Here is a 24,636-nt window from a genome sequence, read left to right as displayed (position 1 = left end):
TATAGGACCATAAGTGGAAGTGCCCTAGGCTCTGTTGCTTTGTTTTTTGGATGTTTCAGGAAACACCATACACTTCTCCAGAGTGGCTGTTGGCAATTTACATCCCGCCCACCAGCATAACAAGGCTCCCAGTTCTCCATGGCCTGTCCTGCCTTTCTGGATTTTACACTTTTTTCAGATGGCCCTTTTGACTGGGGGACAGTGAGACTTCATTGTTGTGCAGATATCCTTTGCAAGCTTGCTTGGTTGGCCATAAAGGGCGTATGCATTTTTTCCTGAATATATTCAGGAAAAAACGCATACACCCTTTTTGTCCAAGTGCATCATTGTGGACGTTCTGCCTCTTTTCCTATGCTTTACATGCAATTCCTGTCTACCTTCTGCAATCCGTTTCATGCAATTCTGCCCCGCTTTCAAGTCGTCTTGGCAGCCTTACTTCAATATAGTTTTGGACGATAGCTGTCATTTATAATTCTGCAGGTTTGTGAATTACAGTGCCCCTGAGCTCCTTTCTTCAACTCGCTTTCTTCTGAGCTGGCAGCAACACCGCAGGACTGCTTCAGGCCCTAGTGTGGTTCCGGCATGGCACGCTGAGCCTTTGGTTCATTCCTCTTCCTGGTGGGAAATGAGAGTTAAATTTGCCCGTCCAGACACCTCCAGCTAGTCTCTCATTGGTTCTCCCTATTCCTGTTCATCTTCCGCAGAAATTGCAAACTGGGCCAAACAGGAGGTTAAAGGCACTGACTCTCCAAGTGGGGAGAGTGTTAGTAAAGCGTCTGGAATGTTGCACCCGAGTACCAGGGGACGAAAACTGAGACACATTTGAACATGTTTCCCGATCACACGGTGGATCATACTTTGGGTTCCACATGCATGTTTTAGCTGAAGGAAGAATCCCTTAAACCTGGAGAGTTGAGACCCATGGAATGGGTACCATGCAATATGACTTCAAAGGGTCTGCATTTGCTCACCGAACCTCACCAATCCTATCACTGCTGCGTTTATGCCGCTGTACACACGCTTGATTCTCTTTCGGAGACTTATAAATCCATAGGTTTTAAGATTCTTACTAGTCAGGTATATTCTTAGGCGTTTAATATGGGGTGTTGAGTCCACTTCGTTGAGCAAGGAGTAGCTCTTGTCTATTACATATTTGGCTTATGGAACGGTATCTGTGCTAATTTCAATCTCTGGTTTTATGTAGCACCCCAACTCACCTTTCCCCTTAAGCAAGCATAAGTTGGTTTTCTACATTTGAGACCCTGTTCTGTTTTGTAATTCAGTTCCTGTGTAGCCAAGTTTACATTCCGTGTAGTAGTGATATCTTATGATGTTTCTTTTTCTGTGTGTCTTATTTCACTTAGAATCATCGTACCTGAATCCACTCATTATGCTGCTACGGGCTTGATGACATAGATTTCATTGCTGAGTGATATTGCATTGTATGTAAGTACCACAACTTCTTTATCCATTTTTCGCTTTCTGTGATATTGATCTTGTACCGTAAACGAGGTTCTTGTAAACAGAGCCATCCCAAACTTTGGGGTGGCTGTGTCTTTTTGATGTTAATTTCTCTAAGCTATAAGACCATAAGAGGAAGTGCCGTAGGCTCTGTTGCTTTGTTTTTTAGATGTTTCAGGAAACACCATACACTTCTCCAGAGTGGCTGTTGGCAATTTACATCCTGCCATCAGCATAACAAGGCTCCCAGTTCTCCATGGCCTGTCCTGCCTTTCTGGATTTTACCTTTTTTCCGATGGCCCTTTTGACCGGGGGGCAGTGACACTTCATGTAGTGCAGATTTCCATTACAAGCTTGCTTGGTTGGCCAAAAAGGGCGTATGCGTTTTTTCCTGAATATATTCAGGAAAAAACGCATACGCCCTTTTTGGCCAAGTGCATCATTGTGGACGTTCTGCCTCTTTTCCTATGCTTTACATGCAATTCCAGTCTACCTCCTGAAATCCGTTTCATGCAATTCTGCCCCGCTTTCAAGTCCTCTTGGCAGCCTTACTTCAATATAGTTTTGGATGATAGCTGTCATTTATAATTCTGCATGTTTGTGAATTACAGTGCCCCTGAGCTCCTTTCTTCAACTCGCTTTGTTGTGAGCTGGCAGCAACACCGCAGGATTGCTTCAGGCCCTAGTGTGGTTCCGGCATGGCACGCTGAGCCTTTGGTTAATTCCTTTTCCTGGTGGGAAATGAGAGTTAATTTGCCCGTCCAGACACCTCCAGCTAGTCTCTCATTGGTTCTCCCTATTCCTGTTCATCTTCCACAGAAATTGCAAACTGGGCCAAACAGGAGGTTAAAGGCACTGACTCTCCAAGTGGGGAGAGTGTTAGTAAAGTGTCTGGAATGTTGCACCCCAGTACCAGGGGACGAAAACTGAGACACATTTGAACACGTTTCCCGGTCACATGGTGGATCATACTCTGGGTTCCACATGCATGTTTTAGCTGAAGGAAGAATCCCTTAAACCTGGAGAGTTGAGACCCATGGAATGGGTACCATGCAATATGACTTCAAAGGGTCTGCATTTGCTCACCGAACCTCACCAATCCTATCACTGCTGCGTTTATGCCGCTGTACACACGCCTGTTTCTCTTTCGGAGACATATAAATCCATAGGTTTTAAGATTCTTACTAGTCAGGTATATTCTTAGGCGTTTAATATGGGGTGTTGAGTCCACTTCATTGAGCAATGAGTAGCTCTTGTCTATTACATATTTGGCTTATGGAACGGTATCTGTGCTAATTTCAATCTCTCGTTTTATGTAGCACCCCAACTCACCTTTCCCCTTAAGCAAGCATAAGTTGGTTTTCTACATTTGAGACCCTGTTCTGTTTTGTAATTCAGTTCCTGTGTAGCCAAGTTTACATTCCGTGTAGTAGTGATATCCTATGACGTTTCTTTTTCTGTGTGACTTATTTCACTTAGAATCATCGTACCTGAATCCACTCATTATGCTGCTACGGGCCTGATGACATAGATTTCATTGCTGAGTGATATTGCATTGTACGTAAGTACCACAACTTCTTTATCCATTTTTCGCTTTCTGTGATATTGAACTTGTACCGTAAACGAGGTTCTTGTAAACAGAGCCATCCCAAACTTTGGGGTGGCTGTGTCTTTTTGATTTTAATTTCCCTAAGCTATAGGACCATAAGTGGAATTGCCCTAGGCTCTGTTGCTTTGTTTTTTGGATGTTTCAGGAAACACCATACACTTCTCCAGAGTGGCTGTTGGCAATTTACATCCCACCCATCAGCATAACAAGGCTCCCAGTTCTCTATGGCCTGTCCTGCCTTTCTGGATTTTACACTTTTTTCCTATGACCCTTTTGATCAGGGGGCAGTGAGACTTCATTGTTGTGCAGATTTCCTTTGCCAGCTTGCTTGGTTGGCCAAAAAGGTCGTATGCATTTTTTCCTGAATATATTCAGAAAAAACGCATTCGCCCTTTTTGGCCAAGTGCATCATTGTGGACATTCTGCCTCTTTTCCTATGCTTTACATGCAATTCCAGTCTACCTCCTGAAATCTGTTTCATGCAATTCTGCCCCGCTTTCAAGTCCTCTTGGCAGCCTTACTTCAATATAGTTTTGGACGATAGCTGTCATTTATAACTCTGCAGGTTTGTGAATTACAGTGCCCCTGAGCTCCTTTCTTCAACTCGCTTTCTTGTGAGCTGGCCGCAACACCGCAGGAATGCTTCAGGCCCTAGAGTGGTTCCAGCACGGCATGCTGAGACTTTGGTTAATTCCTATTCCTGGTGGGACATGAGAGTTAAATTTGCCCGTCCAGACACCTTCAGCTAGTCTCCCATTTGTTCTCCCTATTCGTGTTCATTTTCCGCAGAAATTGCAAACTGGGCCAAACAGGAGGTTAAAGGCACTGACTCTCCAAGTGGGGATAGTGTTAGTTAAGAGTCTGGAATGTTGCACCCGAGTACCAGGGGACAAAAACTGAGACACATTTGAAAACGTTTCCGGATCATACGGTGGATCATACTCTGGGTTCCACATGCATGTTTTAGCTGAAGGAAGAATCCCTTAAACCTGGAGAGTTGAGACCAATGGAATGGGTACCATGCAATATGACTTCAAAGGGTCTGCATTTGCTCACCGAACCTCACCAATCCTATCACTGCTGTGTTTATGCCCCTGTACACACACTTGATTCTCTTTCGGAGACATATATATCCATAGGTTTTAAGATTCTTACTAGTCAGGTATATTCTTAGGCGTTTAATAAGGGGGGTTGAGTCCACTTCGTTGACCAAGGAGTAGCTCTTGTCTATTACATATTTGGCTTATGGAACGGTATCTGTGCTAATTTCAATCTCTGGTTTTATGCAGCACCCCAACTCACCTTTCCCCTTAAGCAAGCATAAGTTGGTTTTCTACATTTGAGACCCAGTTCTGTTTTGTAATTCAGTTCCTGTGTAGCCAAGTTTACATTCCATGTAGTAGTGATATCTTATGATGTTTCTTTTTCTGTGTGACTTATTTCACTTAGAATCTTCGTACCTGAATCCATTCATTATGCTGCTACGGGCCTGATGACATAGATTTCATTGCTGAGTGATATTGCATTGTACGTAAGTACCACAAATTCTTTATCCATTTTTCGCTTTCTGTGATATTGAACTTGTACCGTAAACGAGGTTCTTGTAAACAGAGCCATCCCAAACTTTGGGGTGGCTGTGTCTTTTTGATTTTAATTTCTCTAAGCTATAGTACCATAAGAGGAAGTGCCCTAGGCTCTGTTGCTTTGTTTTTTAGATGTTTCAGGAAACACCATACACTTCTCCAGAGTGGCTGTTGGCAATTTACATCCTGCCATCAGCATAACAAGGCTCCCAGTTCTCCATGGCCTGTCCTGCCTTTCTGGATTTTACCTTTTTTCAGATGGCCCTTTTGACCGGGGGGCAGTGAGACTTCATTGTAGTGCAGATTTCCATTACAAGCTTGCTTGGTTGGCCAAAAAGGGCGTATGCGTTTTTTCCTGAATATATTCAGGAAATAACGCATACACCCTTTTTGGCCAAGTGCATCATTGGGGACGTTCTGCCTCTTTTCCTATGCTTTACATGCAATTCCAGACTACCTCCTGAAATCCGTTTCATGCAATTCTGCCCCGCTTTCAACTCCTCTTGGCAGCCTTACTTCAATATAGTTTTGGACGATAGCTGTCATTTATAATTCTGCAGGTTTGTGAATTACAGTGCCCCTGAGCTCCTTTCTTCAACTCGCTTTGTTGTGAGCTGGCAGCAACACCGCTGGATTGCTTCAGGCCCTAGTGTGGTTCCGGCATGGCACGCTGAGCCTTTGGTTAATTCCTCTTCCTGGTGGGAAATGAGAGTTAATTTGCCCGTCCAGACACCTCCAGCTGGTCTCTCATTGGTTTTCCCTATTCCTGTTCATCTTCCACAGAAATTGCAAACTGGGCCAAACAGGAGGTTAAAGGCACTGACTCTCCAAGTGGGGAGAGTGTTAGTAAAGCGTTTGGAATGTTGCACCCCAGTACCAGGGGACGAAAACTGAGACACATTTGAACTCGTTTCCCGGTCACACGGTGGATCATACTCTGGGTTCCACATGCATGTTTTAGCTGAAGGAAGAATCCCTTAAACCTGGAGAGTTGAGACCCATGGAATGGGTACCATGCAATATGACTTCAAAGGGTCTGCATTTGCTCACCGAACCTCACCAATCCTATCACTGCTGCGTTTATGCCGCTGTACACACGCTTGTTTCTCTTTCGGAGACATATAAATCCATAGGTTTTAAGATTCTTACTAGTCAGGTATATTCTTAGGCGTTTAATATGGGGTGTTGAGTCCACTTCGTTGAGCAAGGAGTAGCTCTTGTCTATTACATATTTGGCTTATGGAATGGTATCTGTGCTAATTTCAATCTCTGTTTTTATGTAGCACCCCAACTCACCTTTCCCCTTAAGCAAGCATAAGTTGGTTTTCTACATTTGAGACCCTGTTCTGTTTTGTAATTCAGTTCCTGTGTAGCCAAGTTTACATTCCGTGTATTAGTGATATCTTATGATGTTTCTTTTTCTGTGTGACTTATTTCACTTAGAATCATCGTACCTGAATCCACTCATTATGCTGCTATGGGCCTGATGACATAGATTTCATTGCTGAGTGATATTGCATTGTACGTAAGTACCACAACTTCTTTATCCATTTTTCGCTTTCTGCGATATTGAAGTTGTACCGTAAATGAGGTTCTTGTAAACAGAGCCATCCCAAACTTTGAGGTGGCTGTGTCTTTTTGATTTTAATTTCTCTAAGCTATAGGACCATAAGTGGAAGTGCCCTAGGCTCTGTTGCTTTGTTTTTCGGATGTTTCAGGAAACACCATACACTTCTCCAGAGTGGCTGTTGGCAATTTACATCCCGCCCATCAGCATAACAAGGCTCCCAGTTCTCCATGGCCTGTCCTGCCTTTCTGGATTTTACAATTTTTTCTGATGGCCCTTTTGACAGGGGGGCAGTGAGACTTCATTGTTGTGCAGATTTCCTTTGCAAGCTTGCTTGGTTGGCCAAAAAGGGCGTATGCATTTTTTCCTGAATACATTCAGAAAAAAACGCATACACCCTTTTTGTCCAAGTGCATCATTGTGGACGTTCTGCCTCTTTTCCTATGCTTTACATGCAATTCCTGTCTACCTCCTGCAATCCGTTTCATGCAATTCTGCCCCGATTTCAAGTCCTCTTGGCAGCCTTACTTCAATATAGTTTTGGACGATAGCTGTCATTTATAATTCTGCAGGTTTGTGAATTACAGTGCCCCTGAGCTCCTTTCTTCAACTCGCTTTCTTCTGAGCTGGCAGCAACACCGCAGGATTGCTTCAGGCCCTAGTGTGGTTCCAGCATGGCAGGCTGAGCCTTTGGTTAATTCCTCTTCCTGGTTGGAAATGAGAGTTAAATTTGCCCGTCCAGACACCTCCAGCTAGTCTCTCATTGGTTCTCCCTATTCCTGTTCATCTTCCGCAGAAATTGCAAACTGGGCCAAACAGGAGGTTAAAGGCACTGACTCTCCAAGTGGGGAGAGTGTTAGTAAAGCGTCTGGAATGTTGCACCCGAGTACCAGGGGACGAAAACTGAGACACATTTGAACACGTTTCCCGATCACACGGTGGATCATACTCTGGGTTCCACATGCATGTTTTAGCTGAAGGAAGAATCCCTTAAACCTGGAGAGTTGAGACCCATGGAATGGGTACCATGCAATATGACTTCAAAGTGTCTGCATTTGCTCACCGAACCTCACCAATCCTATCACTGCTGCGTTTATGCCGCTGTACACACGCTTGATTCTCTTTCGGAGACATATAAATCCATAGGTTTTAAGATTCTTACTAGTCAGGTATATTCTTAGGCGTTTAATATGGGGTGTTGAGTCCACTTCGTTGAGCAAGGAGTAGCTCTTGTGTATTACATACTTTTCTTATGGAGTGGTATCTGTGCTAATTTCAATCTCTGGTTTTATGTAGCACCCCAACTCACCTTTCCCCTTAAGCAAGCATAAGTTGGTTTTCTACATTTGAGACCCTGTTCTGTTTTGTAATTCAGTTCCTGTGTAGCCAAGTTTACATTCCGTGTAGTAGTGATATCCTATGATGTTTATTTTTCTGTGTGACTTATTTCACTTAGAATCATCGTACCTGAATCCACTCATTATGCTGTTACGGGCCTGATAACATAGATTTCATTGCTGAGTGCTATTGCATTGTACATAAGTACCACAACTTCTTTATCCATTTTTCGCTTTCTGTGATATTGAACTTGTACCGTAAACGAGGTTCTTGTAAACAGAGCCCTCCCAAACTTTGGGGTGGCTGTGTCTTTTTGATTTTAATTTCCCTAAGCTATAGGACCATAAGTGGAAGTGCCCTAGGCTTTGTTGCATTCTTTTTTGGATGTTTCAGGAAACACCATACACTTCTCCAGAGTGGCTGTTGGCAATTTACATCCCGCCCATCAGCATAACAAGGTTCCCAGTTCTTCATGGCCTGTACTGCCTTTCTGGATTTTACACTCTTTTCAGATGGCCCTTTTGACTGGGGGGCAGTGAGAATTCATTGTTGTGCAGATTTCCTTTGCACGCTTGCTTGGTTGGCCAAAAAGGGCGTATGCGTTTTTTCCTGAATATATTCAGGAAAAAACGCATACGCCCTTTTTGGCCAAGTGCATCATTGTGGACGTTCTGCCTCTTTTCCTATGCTTTACATGCAATTCCAGTCTACCTCCTGAAATCCGTTTCATGCAATTCTGCCCCGTTTTCAAGTCCTCTTGGCAGCCTTACTTCAATATATTTTTGGACGATAGCTGTGATTTATACCTCTGCAGGTTTGTGAATGACAGTGCCCCTGAGCTCCTTTCTTCAACTCGCTTTCTTGTGAGCTGGCCGCAACACCGCAGGATTGCTTCACGCCCTAGTGTGTTTCCGGCACGGCACGCTGAGACTTTGGTTAATTCCTCTTCCTGGTGGGAAATGAGTCTTAAATTTGCCCGTCCAGACACCTCCAGCTAGTCTCTCATTGGTTCTCCCTATTCCTGTTCATCTTCCGCAGAAATTGCAAACTGGGCCAAACAGGAGGTTAAAGGCACTGACTCTCCAAGTGGGGAGAGTGTTAGTAAAGCATCTGGAATGTTGCACCCGAGTACCAGGGGACGAAAACTGAGACAGATTTGAACACGTTTCCCGATCACACGGTGGATCATACTCTGGGTTCCACATGCATGTTTTAGCTGAAGGAAGAATCCCTTAAACCTGGAGAGTTGAGACCGATGGAATGGGTTCTATGCAATATGACTTCAAAGGGTCTGCATTTGCTCACCGAACCTCACCAATCCTATCACTGCTGCGTTTATGCCACTGTACGCACGCTTGATTCTCTTTTGGAGACATATAAATCCATAGGTTTTAAGATTCTTACTAGTCAGGTATATTCTTAGGCGTTTAATATGCGGTGTTGATTCCACTTCGTTGAGCAAGCAGTAGCTCTTTTCTATTACATATTTGGCTTATGGAACGCTATCTGTGCTCATTTCAATCTCTGGTTTTATGCAGCACCCAACTCACCTTTCCCCTTAAGCAAGCATAAGTTGCTTTTCTACATTTGGAACCCTGTTCTGTTTTGTAATTCAGTTCCTCTGTAGCCAAGTTTACATTCCGTGTATTAGATGTATCTTATGATGTTACTTTTTCTGTGTGACTTATTTCACTTAGAATCATCGTACCTGAATCCACTCATTATGCTGCTATGGGTCTGATGACATATATTTTATTGCTGAATGATATTGCATTGTACGTAAATACCACAACTTCTTTATCCGTTTTTCGCTTTCTGTGATATTGAACTTGTACCGTAAATGAGGTTCTTGTAAACAGAGCCCTCCCAAACATTTGGGCGGCTGTGTCTTTTTGATTTTAATTTCTCTAAGCTATAGGACCATAAGTGGAAGTGCCCTAGGCTCTGTTGCTTTGTTTTCTAGATGTTTCAGGAAACACCATACACTTCTCCAGAGTGGCTGTTGGCAATTTACATCCCGCCCATGAGCATAACAAGCATCCCAATTCTCCATGGTCTATCCAGCCTTTCTGGATTTTACACTTTTTTCAGATGGCCCTTTTGACTGGGGGGCAGGGAGACTTCATTGTTGTGCAGATTTCCTTTGCAAGCTTGCTTGGTTGGCCAAAAAGGGCGTATGGGTCTTTTCCTGAATATATTCAGGAAAAAACGCAAACGCTCCTTTTGGACAAGTGCATCATTGTGGACGTTCTGCCTCTTTTCCTATGCTTTACATGCAATTCCAGTCTACCTCCTGAAATCGGTTTCCTGCAATTCTGCCCCACTTTCAAGTCCTCTTGGCAGCCTTACTTCAATATATTTTTGCACCATAGTTGTCATTTATAACTCTGCAGGTTGTGAATTACAGTGCCCCTGAGCTCCTTTCTTCAACTCGCTTTCTTGTGATCTGGCCGCAACACCGCAGTATTGCTTCAGGCCCTAGTGTCGTTCCGGCACGGCACGCTGAGCCTTTGGTTAATTCCTCTTCCTGGTGGGAAATGAGAGTTAAATTTGCCTGTCCAGACACCTCCAGCTAGTCTCTAATTGGTTCTCCCTATTCCTGTTCATTTTCCGCAGAAATTGCAAACTGGGCCCAACAGGAGGTTAAAGGCACTGACTCTCCAAGTGGGGAGAGTGTTAGTAAAGCGTCTGGAATGTTGCACCCGAGTACCAGGGGATGAAAACTGAGACACATTTGAACACGTTTCCCGATCACACGGTGGATCATACTCTGGGTTCCACATGCATGTTTTAGCTGAAGGAAGAATCCCTTAAACCTGGAGAGTTGAGACCCATGGAATGGGTACCATGCAATATGACTTCAAAGGGTCTGCATTTGGTCACCGAACCTCACCAATCCTATCACTGCTGCATTTGTGTCGCTGTACACACGCTTGATTCTCTTTCGGAGACATATAAATCCATAGGTTTTAAGATTCTTACTAGTCAGGTATATTCTTAGGCGTTTAATATGGGGTGTTGAGTCCACTTCGTTGAGCAAGGAGTAGCTCTTGTCTATTACATATTTGGCTTATGGAACGGTATCTGTGCTAATTTCAATCTCTGGTTTTATGCAGCACCCCAACTCACCTTTCCCCTTAAGCAAGCATAAGTTGGTTTTCTACATTTGAGACCCTGTTCTGTTTTGTAATTCAGTTCCTGTGTAGCCAAGGTTACATTCCGTGTATTAGTGATATCTTATGATGTTTGTTTTCTGTGTGACTTATTTCACTTAGAATCATCGTACCTGAATCCACTCATTATGCTGCTACGGGCCTGATGACATAGATTTCATTGCTGAGTGATATTGCATTGTACGTAAGTACCACAACTTCTTTATCCATTTTTCGCTTTCTGTGATATTGAACTTGTACCGTAAACGAGGTTCTTGTAAACAGAGCCTTCGCAAAATTTGAGGTGGCTGTGTCTTTTTGATTTTAATTTCCCTAAGCTATAGGACCATAAGTGGAAGTGCCCTAGGCTCTGTTGCTTTGTTTTTTAGATGTTTCAGGAAACACCATACACTTCTCCAGAGTGGCTGTTGGCAATTTACATCCCGCCCATCAGCATAACAAGGCTCCCAGTTCTCCATGGCCTGTCCTGCCTTTCTGGATTTTACACTTTTTTCAGACGGCCCTTTTGACCGGGGGGAACTGAGACTTCATTGTAGTGCAGATTTCCTTTGCAAGCTTGCTTGGTTGGCCAAAAAGGGCGTATGCGTTTTTTACTGAATATATTCAGGAAAAAACGCATATGCCCTTTTTGGCCAAGTGCATCATTGTGGACGTTCTGCCTCTTTTCCTATGCTTTACATGCAATTCCAGTCTACCTCCTGAGATCGGTTTCCTGCAATTCTGCCCCGCTTTCAAGTCCTCTTGGCAGCCTTACTTTAATATATTTTTGGACGATAGCTGTCATTTATAACTCTTCAGGTATGTGAATTACAGTGCCCCTGAGCTCCTTTCTTCAACTGGCTTTCTTGTGAGCTGGCCGCAACACTGCAGTATTGCTTCAGGCCCTAGTGTGGTTCCCTCATGGCACGCTTAGCCTTTGGTTAATTCCTCTTCCTGGTGGGAAATGAGACTTAAATTTGCCCGTCCAGACACCTCCAGCTAGTCTCTCATTGGTTCTCCCTATTCCTTTTCATCTTCCGCAGAATTTGCAAACTGGGCCAACCAGGAGGTTAAAGGCACTGACTCTCCAAGTGGAGAGAGTGTTAGTAAAGTGTCTGGAATGCTGCACCCGAGTACCAGGGGACGAAAACTGAGACACATTTGAACACGTTTCCTGATCACACGGTGGATCATACTCTGGGTTCCACACACATGTTTTAGCTGAAGGAAGAATCCCTTAAAGCTGGAGAGTTGAGACCCATGGAATGGGTACCATGCAATAAGACTTCAAAGGGTCTGCATTTGCTCACCGAACCTCACCAATCCTATCACTGCTGCATTTATGCCGCTGTACACACGCTTGATTCTCTTTCGGAGACATATAAATCCATAGGTTTTAAGATTCTTACTAGTCAGGTATATTCTTAGGCGTTTAATATGGGGTGTTGAGTCCACTTCGTTGAGCAAGGAGTAGCTCTTGTCTATTACATATTTGGCTTATGGAACGGTATCTGTGCTAATTTCAATCTCTGGTTTTATGCAGCACCCCAACTCACCTTTCCCCTTAAGCAAGCATAAGTTGGTTTTCTACATTTGAGACCCGGTTCTGTTTTGTAATTCAGTTCCTGTGTAGCCAAGTTTACATTCCCTGTAGTAGTGATATCTTATGAGGTTTCTTTTTCTGTGTGACTTATTTCACTTAGAATCATCGTACCTGAATCCACTGATTATGCTGCTACGGGCCTGATGACATAGATTTCATTGCTGAGTGATATTGCATTGTACGTAAGTACCACAACTTCTTTATCCATTTTTCGCTTTCTGTGATATTGAACTTGTACCGTAAACGAGGTTCTTGTAAACAGAGCCGGCCCAAACTTTGGGGTGGCTGTGTCTTTTTGATTTTAATTTCCCTAAGCTATAGGACCATAAGTGGAAGTGCCCTAGGCTCTGTTGCTTGGTTTTTTGGATGTTTCAGGAAACACCATACACTTCTCCAGAGTGGCTGTTGGCAATTTACATCCCGCCCATCAGCATAACAAGGCTCCCAGTTTTCCATGGCCTGTCCTGCCTTTCTGGATTTTACACTTTTCTCAGATGGTCCTTTTGACTGGGGGGCAGTGAGACTTCATTGTAGTGCAGATTTCCTTTGCAAGCTTGCTTGGTTGGCCAAAAGGGCGTATGCGTTTTTTCCTGAATAAAAAAAAAAAAAACGCATAGGCTCTTTTTGGCCAAGTGCATCATTGTGGACATTCTGCCTCTTTTCCTATGCTTTATGCAATTCCAGTCTACCTCCTGAAATCGGTTTCCTGCAATTCTGCCCCGCTTTCAAGTCCTCTTGGCAGCCTTACTTCAATATATTTTTGGACGATAGCTGTCATTTATAACTCTGCAGGTTTGTGAATTACAGTGCCCCTGAGCTCCTTTCTTCAACTGGCTTTCTTGTGAGCTGGCCGCAACACCGCAGGATTGCTTCAGGCCCTAGTGTGGTTCCTGCACCGCACGCTTAGCCTTTGGTTAATTCCTCTTCCTGGTGGGAAATGAGACTTAAATTTGCCCGTCCAGACACCTCCAGCTAGTCTCTCATTGTTTCTCCCTATTCCTGTTCATCTTCCGCAAAAATTGCAAACTGGGCCAACCGGGAGGTTAAAGGCACTCACTCTCCAAGTGGGGAGAGGGTTAGTAAAGCGTCTGGAATGTTGTGCCCGTGTACCAGGGGATGAAAATGGAGACACATTTGAACACGTTTCCCGAACACACAGTGGATCATACTCTGGGTTCCACATGCATGTTTTAGCTGAAGGAAGAATCTTTTAAACCTGGAGAGTTGAGAACCATGGAATGGGTACCATGCAATATGACTTCAAAGGGTCGCATTTGCTCACCGAGCGTCACCAATCCTATCACTGCTGCATTTATGCCGCTGTCCACACGCTTGATTCTCTTTCGGAGACATATAAATCCATAGGTTTTAAGTTTCTTACTAGTCAGGTATATTCTTTGGCGTTTAATATGGGGGGTTGAGTCCACTTCGTTGAAAAAGGAGTAGCTCTTGTCTATTACATATTTGGCTTATGGAATGGTATCTGTGCTAATTTCAATCTCTGGTTTTATGCAGCACCCCAACTCACCTTTCCCCTTAAGCAAGCATAAGTTGGTTTTCTACATTTGAGAACCTGTTCTGTTTTGTAATTCAGTTCCTGTGTAGCCAAGTTTACATTCCGTGTAGTAGTGATATCTTATGATGTTTATTTTTCTGTGTGACTTATTTCACTTAGAATCTTCGTATCTGAATCCACTCATTATGCTGCTACCGGCCTGATGACATAGATTTCATTGCTGAGTGCTATTGCATTGTACGTAAGTCCCACAACTTCTTTATCCATTTTTCGCTTTCTGTGATATTGAACTTGTACCGTAAATGAGGTTCTTGTAAACAGAGCCATCCCAAACTTTGGGGTGGCTGTGTCTTTTTGATTTTAATTTCCCTAAGCTATAGGACCATAAGTGGAAGTGCCCTAGGCTTTGTTGCATTCTTTTTTGGATGTTTCAGGAAACACCATACACTTCTCCAGAGTGGCTGTTGGCAATTTATATCCCACCCATCAGCATAACAAGATTCCCAGTTCTTCATGGCCTGTCCTGCCTTTCTGGATTTTACACTTTTTTCAGATGGCCCTTTTGATTGGGGGGCAGTGAGAATTCATTGTTGTGCAGATTTCCTTTGCAAGCTTGCTTTGTTGGCCAAAAAGGGCGTATGCGTTTTTTCCTGAATATATTCAGGAAAAAACGCATACGCCCTTTTTGGCCAAGTGCATCATTGTGGACGTTCTGCCTCTTTTCCTATGCTTTACATGCAATTCCAGTCTACCTCCTGAAATCGGTTTCCTGCAATTCTGCCCCGCTTTCAAGTCCTCTTGGCAGCCTTACTTCAATATATTTTTGGACGATAGCTGTGATTTATACCTCTGCAGGTTTGTGAATGACAGTGCCCCTGAGCTCCTTTCTTCAACTCGCTTTCTTGTGAGCTGGCCGCAACACCGCAGGATTGCTTCAGGCCCTAGTGTGGTTCCGGCATGGCACGCTGAGCCTTTGGTTAATTCCTCTTCCTGGTGGGAAATGAGAGTTAAATTTGCCCGTCCAGACACCTCCAGCTAGTCTCTCATTGGTTCTCCCTATTCCTGTTCCTTTTCCGCAGAAATTGCAAACTGGGCCAAACAGGAGGTTAAAGGCACTGACTCTCCAAGTGGGGAGAGTGTTAGTAAAACGTCTGGAATGTTGCACCCGAGTACCAGGGGACAAAAACTGAGGCACATTTGAACACGTTTCCCGATCACACGGTGGATCATACTCTGGGTTCCACATGCATGTTTTAGCTGAAGGAAGAATCCCTTAAACCTGGAGAGTTGAGACCCATGGAATGGGTACCATGCAATATGACTTCAAAGGGTCGCATTTGCTCACTGAACCACACCAATCCTATCACTGCTGCATTTATGCCGCTGTCCACACGCTTGATTCTCTTTCGGAGACATATAAATCCATAGGTTTTAAGATTCTTACTAGTCAGGTATATTCTTAGGCGTTTAATATGGGGTGTTGAGTCCACTTCGTTGAGCAAGGAGTAGCTCTTGTCTATTACATATTTGGCTTATGGAACGGTATCTGTGCTAATTTCAATCTGTGGTTTTATGTAGCACCCCAACTCACCTTTCCCCTTAAGCAAGCATAAGTTGGTTTTCTACATTTTAGACACTGTTCTGTGTTGTAATTCAGGTCCTGTGTAGCCATTTTTACATTCCTTGTATTAGTGATATCTTATGATGTTTCTTTTTCTGTGTGACTTATTTCACTTTGAATCATCGTACCTGAATCCACTCATTATGCTGCTACGGGCCTGGTGACATAGATTTCACTGCTGAGTGATATTGCATTGTACGTAAGTACCACAACTTCTTTATCCATTTCTCACTTTCTGCGATATTGAACTTGTACCGTAAACGAGGTTCTTGTAAACAGAGCCGTCCCAAACTTTGGGGTGGCTGTGTCTTGTTGATTTTAATTTCCCTAAGCTACAGGACCATAAGTGGAAGTGCCCTATGCTCTGTTGATTTTTTTTTAGATGATTCAGGAAACACCATACACTTCTCCAGAGTGACTGTTGGCAATTTACATCCCGCCCATCAGCATAACAAGGCTCCCAGTTCTCCATGGCCTGTCCTGCCTTTCTGGATTTTACACTTTTTTCAGATGTCCCTTTTGACCGGGGGGCAGTGAGACTTCATTGTAGTGCAGATTGGCTTTGCAAGTTTGCTTGGTTGGCCAAAAAGGGCATATGCGTTTTTTCCTGAATATATTCAGGAAAAAACGCATATGCCCTTTTTGGCCAAGTGCATCATTGTGAACGTTCTGCCTCTTTTCCTATGCTTTACATGCAACTCCAGTCTACCTCCTGAAATCGGTTTCCTGCAATTCTGCCTCACTTTCAAGTCCTCTTGGCAGCCTTACTTAAATATAATTTTGGACGATAGCTGTCATTTATAACTCTGCAGGTTTGTGAATTACAGTACCCCTAAGCTCCTTTCTTCAACTCGCTTTCTTGTGAGCTGGCCGCAACACCGCAGGATTGCTTCAGGCCCTAGTGTGCTTCCGGCATGGCACGCTGAGCCTTTGGTTAATTCCTCTTCCTGGTGGGAAATGAGTGTTAAATATGCCCGTCCAGACACCTACCTCACTCTCAACCCCTTGGTGATGTGGGTCCTCTGGTTTGTGGCCACCTTTGCTGGTTTACTCAACTTTCGATGATGTGGCCCCACTAGTGTGAGGACACTCCTGCCTGGTTCTCATCCACGTGGTTATGTGGACCCCCTGGTGAGAGTCTGTTCCTGGCTGTGTTCCTCACCCTTCTGTGAGGGAGACCCTCTGCTGATAGGTCACTCCTGCATGGCTGGCACACATTGCCTTGGTGAAGTCAGCCATGTGGTGGCAGTTGGAGCGTGCTGGGAATCTCCTCCCCCCGGTGATGAGGGCCATCTTGCGTCAGGCCCTAACTGCTGGGCTCACCAACTTTTCTTAGTGAGCCCAGTGATGCCTTGGCACTCCTCTTAGGATCCCATCTCCATGGGGATGTGGGCCTTCTGCTCTGAGGTCCCAACGGCTGGGTTGTTCACATTTTCATGATGTGGGCTCTCTGGTGTTAGTTCACAGAGGCCTGGATCCCATAGCCTCTGTGCTCTTGGCCCCCTGCTGGGAGGTTCCAACTGCTGGATTCCTCACTTTTTAAATTTTTTGGGCCCTCTGTTGTGAGGATCCTCCTGCCTGCCTCACTCCCAGCCCCTTCGTGATGTGTGTCGTCTGGTTTGAGGCCACAAGTGCTGGGTTCCTCACCTTTCGATGATGTGGGACCAATGGTCTTAGGAGACTCCTGCATGGTTCACATCCCCTTGGTGATGTGGGCCCTCTGTTGAGAGTCTGATCCTGGCTGGGTTCCTCACCCATCTGTGAGGTGGGCCGTCTGCTGTGAGGTCACTCCTGCCTGGCTTGCTCACCTCGCCTTGTGGACATGAGCCCTCTGGTGGCACTTGGAGCCTGCTGGGAGCCTCCTCCCCTCGGTGATGAGGGCCCTCTGGTGTCAGGCCCTAACTGCTGGGCTCCCCACATTTTGTGATGTGCGCCCAGTGGTGCGAGGACACTCCAGCCAGGTTCACATCCCCATTGGGATGTGGGCCTTCTGCTCTGAGGTCCCAACGCCTGGGTTGCTCACAGTTTCATGATGTGGGCTCTCTGTTGTTAGTTCACTCCTGCCTGCATCCCATAGCTTCTGTGCTCTCGGCCGCCTGCTGGGAGGTTCCAACTGCTGAATTCCTCACCTTTCTTATTCTTTGGGCCCTCTGTTTTTAGGCTACTCCTGCCTGCCTCACTCCCATTCCCTTTGTGGTATGTGTCCTCTGATTTGAGTCCACATGTGCTGGGTTCCGCACCTTTCGATGATGTGGCCCCACTGGAGGGAAGACAGTCCTGACTGGTTCCCATCCCCTTGCAGATGTGGGCCCTCAGGTGAGAGTCTGATCCTGGCTGGGTTCCTCACCCTTCTGTGAGGTGGGCCCTCTGCTGTGAGGTCAATCATGCCTGTCTGGCACACGTCACCTTGGCGACGTGGGCCCTCTGGTGGTAGTTGCAGTGTGCTGGGATCCTCCTCTGCTCAGTGATGAGGGCCCTCTTGCCTTAGGCCATAACTGCTGGGCTCCCCACATTTTCTGATGTGCACCAAGTGAGTGAGGACACTCTTGCCAGGTTCCCATCCCCATGGGGATATGGGCCTTCTGCTCTGAGGTCAAAACTGCTGGCTTGCTCACAGTACCATGATGTGGGCCCTCTGCTGTGAGTTCACTCCGGCAAGGATCCCTTATCATCGGTGCTCTGAGCCGCCTGCTGGGAGGTTCCAACTGCTGGATTCCTCAACTTTTTTATTCTATGTGCCCTCTGTTGTGAGGCTCCTCCTGCCTGCCTCACTGCCAGCCCCTTGGTGATGACTGTCCTATGGCTTGAGGCCACATGTGCTGCGTTCCTCACCTTTCGATGATGTGGCCCCACTCGTGTGAGGACACTCCTGCCTGGTTCCCATCCCCTTGGTGAGGTGGGCCCTCTGGCGAGAGTCTAATCCTGGCTGGGTTCCTCAACGTTCTGTGAGGTAGGCCCTCTGCTGTGAGGTCACTCCTGCCTGGCTGGCACACCTCACCTTGGAGACATGAGCCCTCTGGTGGCAGTTGGAGCGTGCAGGGTGCCTCCTCCTCTCGGTGATGACGGCCCTCTGGCGTCAGGCCCTAAATGGTGGGCTCCCCACATTTTCTGATGTGCGCCCAGTGGTGCGAGGACACTCCAGCCAGGTTCCCATTCTCATGGGGATGTGGGCCTTCGGCGCTGAGGTCCCAACGCCTGGGTTGCTCACAGTTTTATGATGTGGGCCCTCTGCTGTGAGTTCACTGTGGCCTGGCTTCCATAGCCTTGGTGTTCTGGGCCTCCTGCTGGAAGGTCTAAATGCTGGAATCCTCACGTTTTTTATATTATGTGCCCTGTGTTGTGAGGCTACTCCTGCCTGCCTCACTCCAAGGCCCTTGGTGATGTGGGTCCTCTGGTTTGAGGACACATGTGCTGGGTTCCTCACCTTAAGATGATGAGGCCCCACTGGTGTGAGGATAATCCTGACTGGTTCCCATCCCCTTTGTGATGTGGGTCCTCTGGTGAGAGTCTGATCCTGGCTGGGTTCCTCACCCATCTGTGAGGTGGGCCCTGTACTATCAGGTAACTCTTGCCTGGCTTGCTCACCTCACCTTGTTGACATGAGCCCTCTGGTGGCACTTGGACCCTGCTGGGAGCCTCCTCACCTCTGTGATGAGGGCCCTCTGACGTCAGGCCCTAACTGCTGGGCTCCCCAACATTTCTTAGTGAGCCCAGTGATGCTCGGGCACTCCTCTTAGGTTCCCATCTCCATGGGGATGTGGGCCTTCTGCTCTGAGGTTCCAACGGCTGGGTTGATCACAATTTCATGATGTGGGCTCTCTGGTGTTAGTTCACTGTGGCCTGGATCCCATAGCCTCTGTGCTCTTGGCCGCCTGCTGGGAGGTTCCAACTGCTCGATTCCTCAAGTTTTGTATTCTATGGGTCCTGTGTTGTGATGCTCCTCCTGCCTGCCTCACTCGCAACCCCTTCGTGATGTGGGTCTTCTGGTTTGAGGCCACATGTGCTGGGTTCCGCAACTTTCAATGATGTGGCCCCACTGGTGTGAGGACACTCCTGCCTGGTTCCCATCCCCTTGGTGATGTGGGCCTTCTGGTGACAGTCTTATCCTGCCTGGGTTCCTCACTCTTCTGTGAGGTAGGCCCTCTGTTGTGAGGTCAACCCTGCCTGACTTGCACACATCACCTTGGCGACGTGGGCCCTCTGTTGGCACATGGATCCAGCTGGGAGCCTCCTGCCCTCGGTGATGACGGCCCTCTAGCATCAGGCCCTAACTGCTGGGCTCCCCACGTTTTCTGATGTGAGCCCAGTGATGCCAGGACACTCCTGTCAGGTTCCCATCCCCATGGGGATGTGGGCTTTCTGCTCTGAGGTCCCAACGCCTGGGTTGCTCACAGTTTCATGATGTGGGCTCTCTGGTGTTAGTTCACTCCTGCCTGCATCCCATAGCTTCTGTGCTCTCGGCCGCCTGCTGGGAGGTTCCAAATGCTGGATTCCTCACCTTTTTTATTCTTTGGGCCCTCTGTTTTTAGGCTACTCCTACCTGCCTCACTCCCATCCCCTTTGTGATGTATGTCCTCTGATATGAGGCCACATGTGCTGGGTTCCTCACCTTTCGATGATGTGGCCCCACTGGTGGGAGGACAGTCCTGACTGGTTCCCATCCCCTTCGTGTTGTGGGCCCTCTGGCGAGAGTCTCATCCTGCCCCGGTTCCTCACCCTTCTGTGAGATAGGCCCTCTGCTGTGAGGTCACTACTGCCTGGCTGGTGCATGCCACCTTGTAGACGTGGGCCCTCTGTTGGCAGTTGGAACCTGCTGGGAGTCTCCTCCCCTCAGTTATGAGGGACCCCTGGCGTCAGGCCCTAACTGCTGGGCTCCTAACATTTTGTGATATGAGCTAAGTGGTGCGAAGCCACTCCTGCCAGGTTCCCATCCCAATGGGGATGTGGGCTTTCTGTTCTGAGGTCCCAACGGCTGGGCTGCTCACAGGTTCATGATGTGGGCCCTCTGCTGTGAGTTCACTGCGGCCTGGATCCCATAGCCTCGGTGCTCTGGGCCACTTGCTGGGAGGTTCCAACTGCTGGATTCCTCAACTTTTATATTCTGTGGACCCTGTGTTGTGAGGCCGGTCCTGCCAGCCTCATTCCGAACCCATTGGTGATGTGGTTCCTCTGGTTTGAGGACACATGTGCTGGGATCCTCACCTTTTGATGATGTTGTCTCACTGGTGTGGGGACACTCCTGACTGGTTCCCATCCCCTTGGTGATGTGGGCCCACTGGTGAGAGTCTGATCCTGGCTGTGTTCCTCACCCTTCTGTGAGGTGGGCCCTGTGCTGTGAGGTCACTCCTGCCGGGCTGGCACACATCGTCTTGGCGACGTTGGCCCTCTGGTGGCAGCTGGAGCCTGCTGGGAGCCTCCTCCTCTCGGTGATGAGTGCCCTCTAGCGTCAGGCTCTAACTTCTGAGCACCCCACTTTTTCTGATGTGAGCCCAGTGATGCCAGGACACTCCTGTCCTGTTCCCATCACCATGGGGATGTGGGCCTTCTGCTCTGAGGTCCCAATGTCTGGGTTGCTCACAGTTTCATGATGTGGGCTGTCTGGTGTTAGTTCACTCTGGCCTGGATCCCCTAGCCTCTGTGCTCTGGGCCGCCTGCTGGGAGGTTCCAACTGCTGGATTCCTCACCTTTCTTATTTTTGGGCCCTCTGTTATGAGGCTCCACCTGCCTGCCTCACACCCAGCCCCTTGGTGATGGGTGTCCTATGGTTTGAAGCCACATGTTCTGGGTTCCTCACCTTTAGATGTTGTGGCCCTACTCATGTGAGGACACTCCTGCCTGTTTCCAATCCATTTGGTGATGTGGGCCCTCTGGTGCAAGTCTGATCCTGACTGGGTTCGTCACACTTCTCTGAGGTGGGCCCTCTGCTGTGAGGTCATTCGTGCCTGGTTGACACACATCGCCTTGGTGACGTCAGCCCTCTGGTGGCAGTTGGAGCCTGCTGGGAGCCTCCTTCCCTTGGTGATGAGGGTCGTCTGGCGTCAGGCCCTAACTGCTGGTCGCCCAAAATTTTCTGATACGTTCTCAGTGGTGCGAGGACACTCCTACCAGATTTCCATCCCCATGGGGATGTGGGCCTCCTGCTCTGAGGTCCCAATGGCTGGGTTGCTCAGTTTCATGACATGGGCCCTCTTCTGTGAGTTCACTGTGGCCTGGATCCCATAGCCTTGGTGCTGTGGGCCGCCTGCTGGGAGGTTCCAACTGCTGGATTCCTCACTTTTTTATTCTATGGGCCCAGTGTTTTGAGGCTACTCCTGCCTGCCTCACTCCGAGGCCCTTGGTGATGTGGGTCCTCTGGTTTGAGGACACATGTGCTGAGTACCTCACCTTTCGATGATGTGGCCCCACTGGTGTGAAGACACTCCTGCCTGGTTCCCATCCCCTTGGTGATGTGGGCCCTCTGGTGAGAGTCTGATGTTGGGTGGGTTTCTCACCCTTCTGTGAGGTGGGACCTCTGCTGTGAGGTAAATCCTGCCTGGCTTGCTCACGATGCCTTGGCAATGTGAGCCTTCAGGTGGCAGTTGGAGCCTGCTGGGAATCTCCTCCCCTCAGTTATGAGAGCTCTGGATAAAACATATATGCCCTTTTTTGCCAAGTGCATTATTTTCCAAGTTCTGTCTCTTTTCTTATGCTTTAAGAGCGACTCCCGTGTACCTTCTGAAATCAGTTTCCAGCAATTCTGCCCCGCATTCAAGTCCTCTTGGCAGCCTTACTTCAATATATTTTTGGACGATAGCTGTCATTTATAACTCTGCAGGTTTGTGAATTACAGTGCCCCTGAGCTCCTTTCTTCAACTCGCTTTCTTGTGAGCTGGCCGCAACACCGCAGGATTGCTTCAGGCCCTAGTGTGGTTCCGGCACGGCACGCTGAGCCTTTGGATAATTCTTCTTCCTGGTGGGAAATGATAGTTAAATTTGCGTGTCCAGACACCTCCAGCTAGTCTCTCATTGGTTCTCCCTATTCCTGTTCATTTTCCGCAGAAATTGCAAACTGGGCCAAACAGGAGTTTAAAGGCATTGACTCTCCAAGTGGGGAGTGTGTTAGTAAAGCGTCTGGAATGTTGCACCCGAGTACCAGGGGATGAAAACTGAGACACATTTGAACACGTTTCCAGATCACACGGTGGATCATACTCTGGGTTCCACATGCATGTTTTAGCTGAAGGAAGAATCCCTTAAACCTGGAGATTTGAGACCCATGGAATGGGTACCATGCAATATGACTTCAAAGGGTCTGCATTTGCTCACCAAACCTCTCCAATCCTATCACTGCTGCGTTTATGCAGCTGTACACACGCTTGATTGTCTTTTGGAGACATATAAATCCATAGGTTTTAAGATTCTTACTAGTCAGGTATATTCTTAGGCGTTTAATATGGGGTGTTGAGTCCACTTCGTTGAGCAAGGAGTAGCTCTTTTCTATTACGTATTTGGCTTATGGAACGGTATCTGTGCTAATTTCAATCTCTGGTTTTATGCAACACCCCAACTCACCTTTCCCCTTAAGCAAGCATAAGTTGGTTTTCTACATTTGAGACCCTGTTCTGTTTTGTAATTCAGTTCCTGTGTAGCCAAGTTTACATTCCGTGTAGTAGTGATATCTTATGATGTTTCTTTTTCTGTGTGACTTATTTCACTTAGAATCATCGTACCTGAATCCACTCATTATGCTGCTATGGGCCTGATGACATAGATTTCATTGCTGAGTGATATTGCATTGTACGTAAGTACCACATCTTCTTTATCCATTTTTCACTTTCCGTGATATTGAACTTGTACCTTAAAGAAGTTCTTGTAAACAGAGCCGTCCCAAACTTTTGGGTGGCTGTGTCTTTTTGATTTTAATTTCCCTAAGCTATAGGACCATAAGTGGAAGTGCCCTAGGCTCTGTTGCTTTGTTTTTTGGATGTTTCAGGAAACACCATACACTTCTCCAGAGTGGCTGTTGGCAATTTACATCCCGCCCATCAGCATAACAAGGCTCCCAGTTCTCCATGGCCTGTCCTGCCTTTCTGGATTTTACACTTTTTTCAGATGGGCCTTTTGACTGGGGGGCAGTGAGATTTCATTGTAGTGCAGATTTCCTTTGCAAGCTTGCTTGGTTGGCCAAAAATGGCGTATGGGTTTTTTCATGAATATATTCAGGAAAAAACGCATACGCCCTTTTTGTCCAAGTGCATCATTGTGGACTTTCTGCCTCTTTTCCTATGCTTTACATGCAATTCCAGTCTACCTCCTGAAATCGGTTTCCTGCAATTCTGCCCCACATTCAAGTCCTCTTGGCAGCCTTACTTCAATATATTTTTGGAAGATAGCTGTCATTTATAACTCTGCAGGTTTGTGAATGACAGTGCCCCTGAGCTCCTTTCTTCAACTCGCTTTCTTGTGAGGTGGCCGCAACACCGCAGGATTGCTTCAGGTCCTAGTGTGGTTCCGGCATGACACGCTGAGCCTTTGGTTAATTCCTCTTCCTGGTGGGAAATGAGAGTTAAATTTGCCCGTCCAGACACCTCCAGGTAGTCTCTCATTGGTTCTCCCTATTCCTGTTCATTTTCCACAGAAATTGCAAACTGGGCCAAACAGGAGGTTAAAGGCACTGACTCTCCAAGTGGGGAGAGTGTTAGTAAAGTGTCTGGAATGTTGCACCCGACTACCAGGGGACGAGAAACTGAGACACATTTGAACACGTTTCCCGATCACACGGTAGATCATACTCTGGGTTCCACATGTATGATTTAGCTGAAGGAAGAATCCCTTAAACCTGGAGAGTTGAGACCCATGGAATGTGTACCATGCAATATGACTGCAAAGGGTCTGCATTTGCTCACTGAACTTCACCAATCCTATCACTGCTGCATTTATGTCGCTGTACACACGCTTGATTCTCTTTCGGAGACATATAAATCCATAGGTTTTAAGATTCTTACTAGTCAGGTATATTCTTAGGCGTTTAATAGGGGGTGTTGAGTCCACTTCATTGAGCAAGGAGTAGTTCTTGTCTATTACATATTTGGCTTATGGAACGGTATCTGTGCTAATTTCAATCTCTGGTTTTATGCAGCACCCCAACTCACCTTTCCCCTTAAGCAAGCATAAGTTGGTTTTCTACATTTGAGACCCGGTTCTGTT

This window comes from Orcinus orca, chromosome 1 (genome assembly GCF_937001465.1).
Source record: "Orcinus orca chromosome 1, mOrcOrc1.1, whole genome shotgun sequence".
Classification (NCBI taxonomy): Eukaryota; Metazoa; Chordata; class Mammalia; order Artiodactyla; family Delphinidae; genus Orcinus; species Orcinus orca.
The sequence above is the reverse complement of the archived record's forward strand: the minus strand, read 5'-3'. Positions refer to the sequence as shown.